The 16,095-nt window shown below is 36.1% G+C and overlaps 1 non-coding gene across 1 annotated transcript; it reads right to left on the minus strand.

Annotated features, from left to right (window-relative positions):
- Positions 1-14,867: 14,867 nt before the first annotated feature.
- On the minus strand, positions 14,868-14,977 carry LOC137234089 (U6 spliceosomal RNA). The gene has a single exon (XR_010947689.1). It is a non-coding gene; the product is annotated as a U6 spliceosomal RNA (small nuclear RNA).
- Between the last annotated feature and the right edge of the window lie 1,118 nt (positions 14,978-16,095).

Consider the following 16,095-nt stretch of genomic DNA (forward strand, 5'->3'; position numbering starts at 1 on the left):
TTATCAGATGCCTTTTTATGTGTTGATGAACATTTAGACTATTTTTGTTACAGGGTAGGATATTAGCTGATTTAAATATTTGGCATTAAATTGTTGGCTCTTTACACTACATCTCCCTTTTTTTCAGAATGCTTATGCATTTGGAGAATGCACGAGGATTCTATTTTTATTTAGTTAAGCATAAATTAAATCTAATTTTGTATTTTATGTTTGTAGGTTGAAAATTTTCTTATTCCACTAATTTAAGTCTATTTTTGTGTATTATTATTTTCTTATTATTTATGATATTGTTATTCTCTATGTTACTGGGAAATTTTTGTTTATCCTCATTTCCTATTCTAAATGGGATTAAAGTGTCAGTATTTTATTATCATTATTTTCTACTTTATAGGGTATTAGAGTAAAATTATTATTTTCATCGATTTTTTCTACCTTATATGGCCCTTTATATCTATTATCTAACTTATGACTTGCTTCATTTTTTACTAACACTACATCTCCTATTTTTATTTCCTTATAGTGAATATTTTTATCATAACTAATCTTTTGTTTTTCTTTAGCTTCTTTTACTAATTTAAAGGCTCTATCCTGTGCTATTTGTAACCTATATTTAATTTCTTTATCGCAAGCCTCATAGTTATATAATGGGTTTACCGTATTTTCTTATAAAAATTCATAAGTCTGGGGTTTTTTGCCAAAGATCAATTCGAATGGACAACAGATATGGACTGTATATGGGGTAGTATTGTAACAATATGCAAAATATTGAAGATACTCATCCCAGTCATCTTTGTTAATGGATATGTATGAACGCACATATTCATTGAAAGTTCTATCGCTACGTTCAACAGTGCCTAAAGTTTGGTGGTGATATGGCGTAGATGTTTTGTGCTCAATATTGAGAAGCTTACATAGTTCTTCAAAGAAGCTATTTTTATATTCAGATCCCATATCCGTTATTATTGTTTTCATACTTCCATAAATTAAGATGAAAGTTTCGAATATGGCTCTGGCTAGTTTTTGTATGTTTGCTCTGTATAGGAATTGCAACTAAGTATTTAGTCAAATCACATATCAGAGTGACAGCGTATTCATTTCCATTTAATGATCTTGGTAAATGTCCAATTGCATCTATTTGTACTGTTTCGAACGCTTTCGGTGGTGTTTCAGTCAAAATCATTGGTTCTTTTAAATTTTTATAAATTTTATTTTTATTACCATTAACGCATTTCTTTATATATTTTCTTATATCATTTTTCATATTTTTCCAGTAATATATTTGTCTTATTTTATTAGTTGTACCATTGATTCCTGGGTTGCCACCATTAACAGGATCATCGTGATATTTTTGAAGAATCTTTTTAATTTTATCATTTTCCGTCACATGCACAACCTCCGGAGTTAATGCAATAGTTAAATTTTTGAGAACTTTGGTACCTATTTCTTTAAATGTGTCTACTCGAGTATAATTAATCAATTTGTCTCCTAAGGACAACTGTATTTTCTTAACTTTCAAATTGCCGGCTTTTTCCATAAGCCTGGTAAAGAATTGGCCTAAGTAAATCTTCGCCTCAACAATTTGAATCTCTATATTTATTTCACTGCAAATTTTCTTTCCTTTTTTGAAATATAATTTCGGAGGATCGAAAACGAGCTGGACTAGTCTTTTTACTTCACATTTATTAAGCGCTTCGTATATTATAGGACTCTCTTTGTGACTTTTCTTCTCTTCTATTACTGTTATTACTGGAATTCTTTTTAGTTTGCGATCTTGTCGTGACTTTCATTATTTTACATGCCTGTACTGACATTTCTTTTAAATCATTAATATCTATTCGTGACAGAGCGTCTGCCACGTAATTTTCTTTTCCGGCTATGTAATCCACCCCAAAGTCATACTCCTCCAAATCTAAACTGATTCTAGTTAATTTTGATGAAGGGTTTTTCATTGAGAATAAATACGTTAAAGGCCGATGATCCGTTTTCACTGTGAATTTTCTGCCATAAACATATGGTCTAAAATATATAATTGCCCAATATATGGCCGCCAATTCGTTTTCGATCGTGGCTTTATTTATTTCGCCTTTTGTAAATGATCTTGAGGCGTAGGCAATGGGTAATTCTTTTCCTTCATATTCTTGGCTTAGCACAGCACCGCAAGCATAACCACTTGCATCGGTTGTAATAAAGAACTCTCTATCAAAATTGGGATATTGTAGGATATTTGGACTAATTAATGCATTTTTGAGGTAGTTAAAAGATTTCTCGCAGTCGTCTGTCCAATTGAAAATTACATTTTTCTTACTAAGTCTTGTTAGAATCCTGGCGCATTCCGCGAAATTTGGTATGAATCTTCTATAATAATTACAAAATGCGACAAATCTTTTTGCTTCGTCGGCATTTTTGGGAGTTAGGTAATTAAACATTTTTTTTTCGGTAGTAAATTGCCAATAAATGTAATATTAATTATTCAAGTCGTTCGGAAGTTGTAGGTAGTGTTTTCACGAAGTGTCTGCTGGCTTGAATCTTAAGCTAGCACACACTACCGTTTCTCGGAACCGGACGCAGCTTACATTTTTTGGCGGTAATAAAGTGCCAATAAATGTAATATCAATTACTCAAGTCGTTCGGAAGCTGTTCGTCGTGTTTTCACGAAGTGTCTCCTGGCTTGAGTCTTAAGCTAGCAGACACTCCCGTTTCTCGGAACCGGACGTAGCTTTACATTTTTTTTGCGGTAATAAATTGCTAATAAATATAATTTCAATTATTCAAGTCGTTCGGAAGCTGTAGGTCGTCTTTTCACGAAGCGTCTGCTGGCTTGAGTCTCAAGCTGGCAGCCACTCCCGTTTCTCGGAACCGGACGCAGCTTTAAATTTTTTTTGCGGCGGTAATAAATTGCCAATAAATATAATATCAATTATTCAAGTCGTTCGGAAGCTGTAGTTCGTGTTTTCTCGAAGTGTCTGCTAGCTTGAGTCTTAAACTAGCAGACACTCCCGTTTCCCGGAACCGGACGCAGCTTTAAATTTTTTTTGCGGTAATAAATTGCCAATAAATATAATATCAATTATTCAAGTCGTTCGGAAACTGTAGGTCATGTTTTCACGAATTGTCTGCTGGCTTGAGTCTTAAGCTAGCAGACACTACCGTTTCTCGGAACCGGACGAAGCTTAAAATTTTTTTGCGGTAATAAATTGCCAATAAATGAGGTATAAATTATTTAATATATAATATTGTTGTATGCTATAGTGTGTCTGCCACCTTAATAGGACCCTCTTTGGCGGTGATGGTTATTGGGGACGCGCTGAATTTATGTTTATATGCGTATCTGTTGGCCCTCCGTTTAACTTTGTCAATTGTAGGATGTAATATATATTGTGGTCAAAAAGCGCTCGCGCATTTTTTGCATCCGACAGGACTTTATGGCCAAAGGCGATGGAAATTTTGTCATGAGGCCGAATTTCGGAAATTCTATCGGCGGAAATGAAGCGAGCCGAAGCCGATTCAATGACCTTGCGGAAAGCACGCTCCCCTTGGTGAGCATCAGTCGGGATAGGGAGGGAAGCAAAGCGGCTATCTGTAAAGGATTTGTATTCATTCCACTTTCCTTATTTAAAGTTTATGAAAGTGCGTCTTTCGGTGACGATGAAGTGGGCGGTACGCTCGAGCGAAATAAGTATTGGCAGGTGGTCGGATGCCAATGTTACTATCGGCTGCCAGTTGACGCAGTTTACGAGTCCTGCGCTCACGATTGATATATCTGGCGAACTGTGACAGCATCCTACCATACGTGTGGGGCGTCTCCGTTTATTGTGCAGAACGTCGTTTCTTCTATTTGATCCGCCAGCATCTCACCCCTGCCGTCCGCCTGCAAGTTTGAATGCTATAGATCGTGATGGGCATTGAAATCGCCTATAATAATGCGATTATCGCCAGTGAGTAAGGCGCCGATATTAGGGCGGTATCCACTGGGGCAGCAGGTGGCAGGAGGGATATAGATGTTGATGATTTCTAGGTTTACATCGCCTGGCCGGACACATTAGCTGTGACGATCTAAGGCATTGTCGATATTGCACTGAGTGGTGTATGATAAAGGCGAGGCCGCCTCCATTTCCGCTCTCGCGGTCTTTCCAGTTGACATTATACCCAGAGCAGGTCTGCAATGCAGATCTTGCTGTGCGTTTAGTCTCTTGAATCGCAGCAATGCGGATGTTGTGCCGCTTCATGAAATCGACTATCTTCTTGATCTTCCCAGATAATCCATTACAGTTTAACGGCAGAATTCTGAAGTGCAGCGTGGGAGACGTCGACACTATAGGAGGTAAAAGTCTAGTTGAGGGGTCGACTACTAATACGCTACCAAAAAATCGAGAGGGATGTCAAAAGACGCGTATTAATCTCGACAACAATAATCCCAAGGCGGAAAAGGAAAATTGTATATATGTCCGGAGATATTTGCAGTTGAAGTTGGCGATTTTCATGTGGTTGTTGTAATGTTGTGTACCTACAAAAAAAATTGTGAACAAAAGTGTTTTGCGCGGATATAGTTTTGGTCTCCAAACCGGTGTTGGACCCACCCAGTGTAATTTTTTATAAGCGCGGCCGAAGGCTGCCAATGCAGAGAGGTGTACTTCGCAAAAATACTGTGGATTCCACCCCCGGTTTCGGAGGGACCCGCCGGTCATTTTTCGGTTTTTCGTAATATCTTTTGAACGAGCTAAAATTTTATTAATACTGATGTCAATAAGCGTCGTTTGACGCCTCTCTCGATATTTTTGAACCCGTATTAGCAGTCGACGCCTCAACTAGCCTATTACCCTCTAGGAGTATGTGACGGGTGACTACGCTTGAGTTGTGGAAGGCTAGGACGCAATTGCTGTTGTGGCCCTGGGACTGGACGTCCTTGGGTAAACATTGGGGTACTCGGTGTATTTGGATTTGCGGCCTGGCAACATGGCGCAATGAAGCCCGTCTGGGGGTTTCAGTCGCGGAGACCAGAACATCTAGGAAAGTGGCACAGTCCAAGACAGGAGCTGCACTGGGCGGATGTCGCAAACATATATATTCTGTGCTGGTAAACGGTGCAAAAGATGGTAGGGACCAGTGCACGGACTTTACCACTTTATTGGTAGATCTACCAACTTTTTAGCCCATTTTCATTTCCTACCACTTCTACCACAAAAGACCAAACATTTACCAACATTTGACTTTGTAAGGAAATTAAGAAACGATTCAATTCCGAAGACGAAAAATTACACCTTTTGGAATATTTTGATGCAAAAAATGTTCAATCCAGTCAAATGAAAATGCTCGTTCCTTTACTTAAAGCTTTTCCATTTCACAAGACTTTCATGGAAATTCTTAACAAAGAATGGCGATCATTAATGTTACGCTTCCCAAGGCAGTCGGTTCTATGTACCGGAGCGACTCGGGATTTTTCCCGACCAAGGACTGTCAACCCCATTTAATTTGTTGCGTCCCTCCCACAAATTGTGATCCTCCCAGCAGCTCCTAGCAGCGGCACTGCTCCATATTCTCTTGCTCCGGGCCCGTCTCCTAACCCCGGTCCTGAGAAATGCTTTTGCTGCGTCTGCCGGAAAAGAATCTTTTTAGGACGGTCATACTCTTGTCAGGGATGGTTGCATCGGACAGGTTGTTCTGGGCTAGATCCCAAAACCCGACGTCCACGTAACTTTTATAATTCTCTTGTGGCTCCTTGCTGTTCACGCCCAAGGGCTTCCCGTAGTCTACGCCTTTGCGCCCCCTCCCCCCAACTACCATCCAGCAGCCCTGCTGCTCAGCAAACCACAACTAATACCCACGGCTGCTCGCGCCCCACCGTACCACCAACTTATACGGCCGGTCCCACTCATACCTACAACCTCCGTAGTAGAGTCGGGAGCAATACCGAGAATCAGCCTCTGTCCCCGTGCTCTTCCCCTCTCTTTTCCGGCAGCAACCCTGTAGGTCAGGGAAGCATACTCTTAGTCCCTACCTCTTTTTGCACCTTTTGCCAGCACAGAATATATATGTTTGCGACATCCGCCCAATGCAGCTCCTGCCATGGACGGTGCCACTTTCCTAGATGTTCTGGTCTCCGCCACGGCGACCCCAGACGGGTTTCATAGCGCCATGTGTCCAGGCCGCAAACCCAAACACACCGGGTACCCCAATGCTTACCCATGGACGTCCAGTCTCAGGGCCACAACAGCAGTTGCGTCCTAGCCTTTCACAACTCAGGCGTAGTCACCCATCACTTACTGCCAGTGACGACGTCTCCCCGTTGCACTTCAGAATTCTGCAGTTAAACTGTAATGGATTAACTGGGAAGATCACGGAGATAGTCGATTTCATGAAGCGGCACAACATCCGCATTGTTGCGATTCAAGAGACTAAACTCACAGCAAGATCTGCTCTGAAGACTTTTTCTGGGTATAACGTCCACAGAAAAGATCGCGAGAGCGCACATTGGTTTAAATCGCAGTTTTTTTTGGCATAAAATCAAAATTTTTTTTACAAATATTTTCAAATTTAATAATGTGCCTGTTTAGTTAGATGTCCATTTATTCTGGAAATGTGCACAAAATATTCCCTTTGTGCAGCGTATACATCTGGCAACGCTACAAAACCAGATGTTCTTGAAAAATATACTGCGGTGGCGTGTATGGAAAAAAAGTTCAGCTTTAATTGGAATTTACTTCAAACGTCGAGTTAAAAATTAAAAGTCAAGTATGGGTAATTCAGCAAAGGGTATAAAGATTTGTGTGTTGTAAAGATTTTTACATATTTATTCAATGGTTTCCTTAAAATAAGCTTTAAGTCGTGTAGCTTTCTGTGAAAATATAAAAGTAGAGGTTATTTTATATGGAGCAAAACAAGGGGGGAATCTGCTGGGGACTCAAACTATTGATGCTCAATTATCTGCTGAAGTTTATTTTTTATGTGGTAATAATATTTCTTGCGCATATTTGCGCAAATTATCAAATATTTGTTTATTGCAGAGCAAGTTCAGCTTTTACGTGAACATATGTTGTAAATTTGGGTGGAGAAGAATAAGAATACCACCGAATTGATTAATTGGGTGTTAGAAAAACTCAATGGCGATATGTTAACAAAGAGCGATGTATCGGAAGTTAAACAAAAAACAAAATGTTTCGTAAAGTATGTGAAAAAGGACTTGAGAAATTCGGAAGACGTATGGACATATTCAAAAGCTTACACTCAGATTGGCTTGCAGCAAGCATAACTATCACAATAGATAAACCTAAAATTTCCAAAAAAAAAAAAAAAATGCGGACGGCCGTCTCTAACATATGAGGAGGGAGGATCAAGACTGAAATGAAAATTTGCTACGGACTAATCCAGGGAGCACAGTACTTCAAATTTGGTTCACGCTGCTGCAGTGTCAGCAAAAAAGTCAAAGCATAGAGATACTGCGTTTGTTTTAAATCAGACTTTAAATACTTCGGACGCATCAAATATGAAAGATAAGTTGGAGTCAAAAACTGCAATATCTCTAACAGTGGATGAAGCTTTTGCTTTCTTAATTGAAAACTCGTTCACAAATAAGCAATACAATAGTATTGTATAAGTGTATACAGTAGTACAGTATAAGTGCTAATAAACACAGCCGTTACAAAAAAAAAAAATACCTGAAGAAGTAATATTGATGTTACGGATGTCGTATTTCGTCGAATCAAGCGAACATAGCCTTGATGAATATTCTGTTGGTGTAGATGTTCAGACGCTCATTACTTTGATATTGAATTCGGGTTAGATGATGATTAGAATAATGACCCTTTTTTAAATAAATTTTTTGAACTTTAACTTGCTTAATTTAACTAAATTCTTAACTAAAGTAAATATAATTAAACCTAATATAGATATGTATACACTAAATAAATGTGGCCACCTTTTCATAGGCCGGGTCACATATGTATATTATAATTTTTTTTAAAAAACCTGAGACTTGATTTTGAGGTTATATGGCAGCTATTTGAAGATGTCGTCCCATTTAACAAAATTTTTTTCCAAAAATTATCTATATGGTTATTAGCAAATGTACGAAGTTTCAAAGCTCTAACTACATTTGTCTAGTTTATGCCAAAAAAATTGCGATTAAGACCACTGTGGAGCGGAAATGGTATAAAAGATTAAAATGAAGTAACTGGTTTTGTATGTTTTTAACATCAATGAGCGAATGCTTTTTATTCGGAATATTGTCAGCTTATTTATACTAAATTATTCTAAATATATTCTTACATACATATTTACTTTAAGCATACATACTTACATGCATATTTACCTTAAGCATAAATTCTTACATACCTCCATACAACTCGATACAAAATATGTACATACACACCTGTGTTGAGTTGTGATTCCTGTGGGAAATGCAACGTTCGCAAATTTGCTGGAATGCAAATTTGGCTTGGTTGTGTGTTGTACACACACCTGTATTTAATCGTGTGAATGGCTATGTCATCAACAATTATCAGATGCCTTTTTATGTGTTTATGAACATTTAGACTATTTTTGTTACAGGGTAGGATATTAGCTGATTTAAATATTTGGCATTAAATTGTTGGCTCTTTGCACTACATCTCCCTTTTTTTCAGAATGCTTATGCATTTGGAGAATGCACGAGAATTCTATTTTTATTTAGTTAAGCATAAATTAAATCTAATTTTGTATTTTATGTTTGTAGGTTGAAAATTTTCTTATTCCACTAATTTAAGTCTATTTTTGTGTATTATTATTTTCTTATTATTTATGATATTGTTATTCTCTATGTTACTGGGAAATTTTTGTTTATCCTCATTTCCTATTCTAAATGGGATTAAAGTGTCAGTATTTTATTATCATTATTTTCTACTTTATAGAGTATTAGAGTAAAATTATTATTTTCATCGATTTTTTCTACCTTATAGGGCCCTTTATATCTATTATCTAACTTATGACTTGCTTCATTTTTTACTAACACTACATCTCCTATTTTTATTTCCTTATAGTGAATATTTTTATCAAATGGGATTAAAGTGTCAGTATTTTATTATCATTATTTTCTACTTTATAGGGTATTAGAGTAAAATTATTATTTTCATCGATTTTTTCTACCTTATAGGGCCCTTTATATCTATTATCTAACTTATGACTTGCTTCATTTTTTACTAACACTACATCTCCTATTTTTATTTCCTTATAGTGAATATTTTTATCATAACTAATCTTTTGTTTTTCTTTAGCCTCTTTTACTAATTTAAAGGCTCTATCCTGTGCTATTTGTAACCTATATTTAATTTCTTTATCGCAAGCCTCATAGTTGTATAATGGGTTTACCGTATTTTCTTATAAAAATTCGTAAGTCTGGGGTTTTTTGCCAAAGATCAATTCGAATGGACAACAGATATGGACTGTAGATGGGGTAGTATTGTAACAATATGCAAAATATTGAAGATACTCATCCCAGTCATCTTTGTTAATGGATATGTATGAACGCACATATTCATTGAAAGTTCTATCGCTACGTTCAACAGTGCCTAAAGTTTGGTGGTGATATGGCGTAGATGTTTTGTGCTCAATATTGAGAAGCTTACATAGTTCTTCAAACAAGCTATTTTTATATTCAGATCCCATATCCGTTATTATTGTTTTCATACTTCCATAAATTAAGATGAAACTTTCGAATATGGCTCTGGCTACTGTTTTTGTATGTTTGCTCTGTATAGGAATTGCAACTAAGTATTTAGTCAAATCACATATCAGAGTGACAGCGTATTCATTTCCATTTAATGATCTTGGTAAATGTCCAATTGCATCTATTTGTACTGTTTCGAACGCTTTCGGTGGTGTTTCAGTCAAAATCATTGGTTCTTTTAAATTTTTATAAATTTTATTTTTATTACCATTAACGCATTTCTTTATATATTTTCTTATATCATTTTTCATATTTTTCCAGTAATATATTTGTCTTATTTTATTAGTTGTACCATTGATTCCTGGGTGGCCACCATTAACAGGATCATCGTGATATTTTTGAAGAATCTTTTTAATTTTATCATTTTCCGTCACATGCACAACCTCCGGAGTTAATGCAATAGTTAAATTTTTGAGAACATTGGTACCTATTTCTTTAAATGTGTCTACTCGAGTATAATTAATCAATTTGTCTCCTAAGGACAACTGTATTTTCTTAACTTTCAAATTGCCGGCTTTTTCCATAAGCCTGGTAAAGAATTGGCCTAAGTCAATCTTCGCCTCAACAATTTGAATCTCTATATTTATTTCACTGCAAATTTTCTTTCCTTTTTTGAAATATAATTTCGGAGGATCGAAAACGAGCTGGACTAGTCTTTTTACTTCACATTTATTAAGCGCTTCGTATATTATAGGACTCTCTTTGTGACTTTTCTTCTCTTCTATTACTGTTATTACTGGAATTCTTTTTAGTTTGCGATCTTGTCGTGACTTTCATTATTTTACATGCCTGTACTGACATTTCTTTTAAATCATTGATATCTATTCGTGACAGAGCGTCTGCCACGTAATTTTCTTTTCCGGCTATGTAATCCACCCCAAAGTCATACTCCTCCAAATCTAAACTGATTCTAGTTAATTTTGATGAAGGGTTTTTCATTGAGAATAAATACGTTAAAGGCCGATGATCCGTTTTCACTGTGAATTTTCTGCCATAAACATATGGTCTAAAATATATAATTGCCCAATGTATGGCCGCCAATTCGTTTTCGATCGTGGCTTTATTTATTTCGCCTTTTGTAAATGATCTTGAGGCGTAGGCAATGGGTAATTCTTTTCCTTCATATTCTTGGCTTAGCACAGCACCGCAAGCATAACCACTTGCATCGGTTGTAATAAAGAACTCTCTATCAAAATTGGGATATTGTAGGATATTAGGACTAACTAATGCATTTTTGAGGTAGTTAAAAGATTTCTCGCAGTCGTCTGTCCAATTGAAAATTACATTTTTCTTACTAAGTCTTGTTAGAATCCTGGCGCATTCCGCGAAATTTGGTATGAATCTTCTATAATAATTACAAAATGCGACAAATCTTTTTGCTTCATCGGCATTTTTGGGAGTTAGGTAATTTTGAAAAATTTTTAATTTATTTGGGTCTGGTATAATTCCAGTACTTGTGCATTTATGTCCAAGATAAGTAACTTCTTGACTGAAAAATAGACATTTGTCCGGATGTTATTTTAAATTATATTTTCTGCATGTGGAGAATACATCCCGTAAATTTTTTTCGGAGCATCCTAATACGACTAAATCGTCCAGGTATAAAAATGCTTGTGATGATTTTTGACCTGCGAATGCCAATGTCATCATCCTCGGGAATGAGTTTGGAGCTACTTTGAGGCCATAAAGTAATCTTTTGAAACGATAAGTACCGTTATCCGCTGTAAAGGATGTCATATCTCTTGATTCTGGGCTGAGTTCTATTTGGTGAAATCCTGACATTAAATTTAGGCAAGAGAAATAGTTCGCTCTTCCCAATTGATCTAAAATATCATCTATTCTGGGCAAAGGGAATTTATCAGGTGTCAATTTTTTATTTATTTGTCTGAAATCAAAAACTAATCTCCACCTTTTTTCTTCTTTGCCCGGAAGGGATTTTTTAGGTACCAATAAAATAGGACTGTTGTACTCTGAGGTGTATGGTTCAACAATATAATCTTCAATTAGTTTATTTACTTGTTTATTTATTTCATTCTTATGTGCTTGGTGTTATCTTAAAGATGCTACTTTTGTTTGTAAAAGTTGTTGGTCGTGATTGGTTCTGTTTCTAATGAGAATATATCAACGAATTCTGAGCATAATGTGTTGTGATTTACTAGCGAATGACGGAAAATTTTTATTCAATCTTTCTAACTTTTCTTTATTATTAGCTTTACAGTGAAGTGTATTTTCAATTATTAAATAATCCTCTAAACTTTCTGTTTTGATGTCATAATCTTGAATTATTGCATGTTTATCTGTTGTATTTATTATTCTTATAAAGCTTGATTTGAGTTTACTATCGTGTTGGCTACAAAAATGCCATCAGTGAATTCTTGATGAGGTACTAATAGTTCCTTATTGTGACTATTGATATGAACCTGTCTAATTACTTCGGCTCTTGCGGGTATTCTAATGCTATTGATTGTTGGTCTATTTGTCATTTGTATTACTATATCTTCTGGGTAATCGTATGGTCGTAGTATTAGGCTGTCCCCATTTTTATTATAATCTAAAATGCAATTATATTTTTTAATGAAGCCAAGTCCCAAAATCCCATCACATGGGATTGGGAAATTATCTTCTAATATGTGAAATTTGTGTCCTATTAAGAGACTATCATCTGTTAGATCTGCTTTTACTGTTCCAAGTGTGCTTGTTATGACTCGGCCAATACCTTTTAAATCTGTGATCTGTGAGTTATTTATTGTGACATTACTGTCAATTTGACCCTTCTTTATTATTGAGATATCCGCTCCTGTATCTATCAGGAACGTTGAAGTTGACTTATTTAGGGTAGTATTGGAAGATATGTAGCTGTTTAGATGCAAGTTGAATGTGCATATTTTATTGTCGTTAGAATTTACTGTTGGAGTGGAGTTTGTGGGGTTTCCTGTTGGTTTATACTACGGAGATTGCTCGTGTTACTCTGATTGGGTGATCTTGACGGACCTCCAAAATTGCGTCTTGGGAAATTATTATTTTGTCTATTACTATTGTTATTATTATATCTGTTAGTATTACCGTAATATCTTCGGTTTTGATTACCTCGATAATTATTATTTTGGTAGCTTCTTCGGAATTTACCTCGATAATTACCTTGTGAGCGCGTCAGGCGTAACACTGTATTTGGGTTACCCGTGACTTCAGTACAGCTATTAGTGAATTTTGAAATAGCCTCGTTCATAGATGTGAACGTTCCTGTTTGCATTATCAGTTTAACTCTTTCGTTAGCCGAGTTCTTACACATGGCCTTTACAGCTGATTGTGTAGCATATTTGGTTGCCACATCAGGTGCAAGACCGTCGGATATGTAAGCACCTTCCAACGATTTTGTAAATTTTTCGATTTCAGCAGTGTACTGGTTTTACTGCGCTGTTGGACGTTTAGTAGTTTTGCCGTCAAAACTTCTACGGATTCACCTTTAATTGCTGAACTCAACTTTTGCCTTATTGCTAATATTGAATTTTCAGTGCTCAAAAGGTTTCTAGCTGGCCCTTGAGCTTAGTTTTTATCATGGAGACTGATATGGTCTCGTAAGAATCCTTAATTTTTTCTAGGATATCTAGTGCGTCTAAGAAGCTATGTAAGTTCTCATGTTTACCATCAAACTCAGGTAGAATTGACGAAGCCGTTTTTAAGAATTCTACTGTGGTTTGTGCCATTTTCTCTTTTCTTGTTTGGTAGTTTGGTGTCTCTGTTAAAATTTCCTTTTGTTCCTGTTTTTCTTCTTCTTTTTGTTCTACTTCTGGTTCCTCTTCTAAATCGGAGGCTGCCTCCAGCAGGAATGTGCTAAAGTCTATTTCTATTTCCGTTTTGAAACTCGTTGGTACAATGAATTCTATATCATATCTTGCCAGTGAGGACACCAATTTGTCTCTAATGCTGGCAAAAATTTAATATGCTTGGTCTTTTCGATTGCCGTCTAGTTTACGGTTTAACTGTTGGATTGTTTTTCCTATTCTGTTAAATTCTTCAACTATTATTTTAAGATGCTTTACTACTGTTTCTGCCTTTACTTTTGTATTTTTATTAATACATTTATACGATTTTTCTCCTCTCGTTTTTTCGTCTATGAGTAGTTTAAGGATATCTTCCCATTTGCCCATTGGGGATGGCAGTTAAAATTTAGTTAAACCTTATCTAAACCGTCAGCGCGGCGGGCATATCGCTTTTTGAGGACTCTATTATGGGTTGAGTAGAGTTTCAGAAACAAACTGATGCAACTAACTACGCAGATGATTAGAAGCATGATCTTAATAGTATCTAGTGCCTCAGTATGGTCTACTACTTGGACTGAGTTTACAACGTTCGCCGTTGGTTTTTCTATTTTTGAGTCTTGGCCTCCCATCGTAAAAAATATAAAGACAAACAAAAATTTTTTTTTTGTTTTTTTTCTTTTATTAAAATTTTTTTCAATATTTTAATCTGTTCTTCCCATTAATTTGACTTCCCACCTATATAAATCTTCAGTTGCTCTTGCGTGTGGGTTTCTAACATTCCATATTGTTGGTTCCCCAGGCATCTCAATAAGTTTCCAATGACTTTTCAACCAAATTAGAGTTTTTTCCTCATCTACAATTTTAATTTCATTTTTAAGGTCCTCAAGTGGGCCTTTTACATAAGTTTTAATTCTCCTTGGTCTTTCCATAATTTTAAATCAATAGTATTACAAAATTGTATTTTATTTTTTTTTTCAACACCCTAATATTTACCTTGCTGGATTCGGTTTTTTATTTTTATAATTATTATTCCTTAATCCCTTAATTTTTTGTTTTAGTTGAATTTTTTTTGCCTGATTAGTGCTTAAATTTATTTTTTCATACTCCTCGATTGTTATTGGATTAGGGCCTTGCTTGGGTTTCTCAGGTGTTTCGTTTTCACCTTCTTGTAAATTTAAATTTAGTTTAACTAATTTGTCGAAAATTTGGTCAAATTGGCTTTCATTTTGTATGTCCTTTTCTGAGAACATAGCTCAATAATTAGTAACAAAAAGTTTTTACAGCAGAAATTAAAATTTTTGCTTGTCAATAGGTAGCCGTTAGGTTGCCCGAATACTTTCCTGCTTAAAAATAGTCTTTAAATTGTCAAAATTAAGCTAATATACGTATAATACTTATAATTATTACCTGCTAGTCCTCAACGTTTCCCGATTTCGGTGTCATCCTTGCGCAGGCGCCATGCTGATCTTCTCTGTATCGTTCCAATGTATGTTTTGTTGAGGTCTTCCAATTGGCACAATTTTTACTGTTGGTGCCCGAATTTAATTATCATTTCTCTTTTTTCTTTTACAAGGCTCAGACTGCCAGTAAAATCCTTACCAATGAATTAGGCTGAATAATCAGCCAGTAGAATCATAGGCAGGATCGCCATATAAAAGATTAAAATGAAGTAATTGGTTTTGTGTGTTTTTAACATCAATGAGCGAATGCTTTTTATTCAAATATTGTCAGCTTATTTATACTAAATTATTCTAAACATACTCTTACATACATATTTACTTTAAGCATACATATTTACATGCATATTTACCTTAAGCATACATACTTACATACCTACATAAAATTCGATACAAAATATGTACCTACACACCTTTGTTGAGTTGTGACTTCTGTGGGAAATGGAACGTTCGCAAATTTGCCGGAATGCAAATTTGGTTTGTTTGTGCGTTGTACACACACCTGTATTAAATCTTGTGAATGGCTATATCAGCAACAATTATCATATGTGTTGATGAACATTTAGACTATTTATGTTACAGTGTAGCATATTAGCTGATTTAAATATGTGGCATTAAATTGTTGGCTGTTTACACTACAATGGAGGTGGCCTCGCATTTATCATACAACAATCTGTGCAATATCTTTTATTTGATCCGACATAGGCCGCAGGGACAGTGTCTTAGAACGGCAAGGCTTATCTGTCCGGTCAGGCGATGCAAACCTAGAAAACATTAACAGCTAGATCCCTCCTGCCACCTGCTGCCTCAGTGCATACCGCGCTAACATCAGCGCCTTACTCACTGGCAATAATCGCATTATCTTAAGCGATTTCAATCCTCATCACGATGTATGGCTTTCAAAACTGCAGGCAGACAGTAGGGGTGAGATTTTGGCGGATCAAATAGAAGAAACGACGTTCTGCACAATAAAGGAAGACGCCCCCACACGTATGTTAGGGAGCTGTCACAGTTCTTCGGATATATCAATCGTGAGCGCAGGACTCGTAAACTGAGTCAACTGGCGGCCGATGGTAATATTGGCATCCGACCACCTGCCTAAACTTATTTCGCTCGAGCGTACCGCCGACTTCATTGTCACAGAAAAACGCACTTTCATAAACTTTAAACTGTGGTTTGT

This window comes from Eurosta solidaginis, chromosome 5, assembly GCF_040869045.1.
Source record: "Eurosta solidaginis isolate ZX-2024a chromosome 5, ASM4086904v1, whole genome shotgun sequence".
Classification (NCBI taxonomy): domain Eukaryota; kingdom Metazoa; phylum Arthropoda; class Insecta; order Diptera; family Tephritidae; genus Eurosta; species Eurosta solidaginis.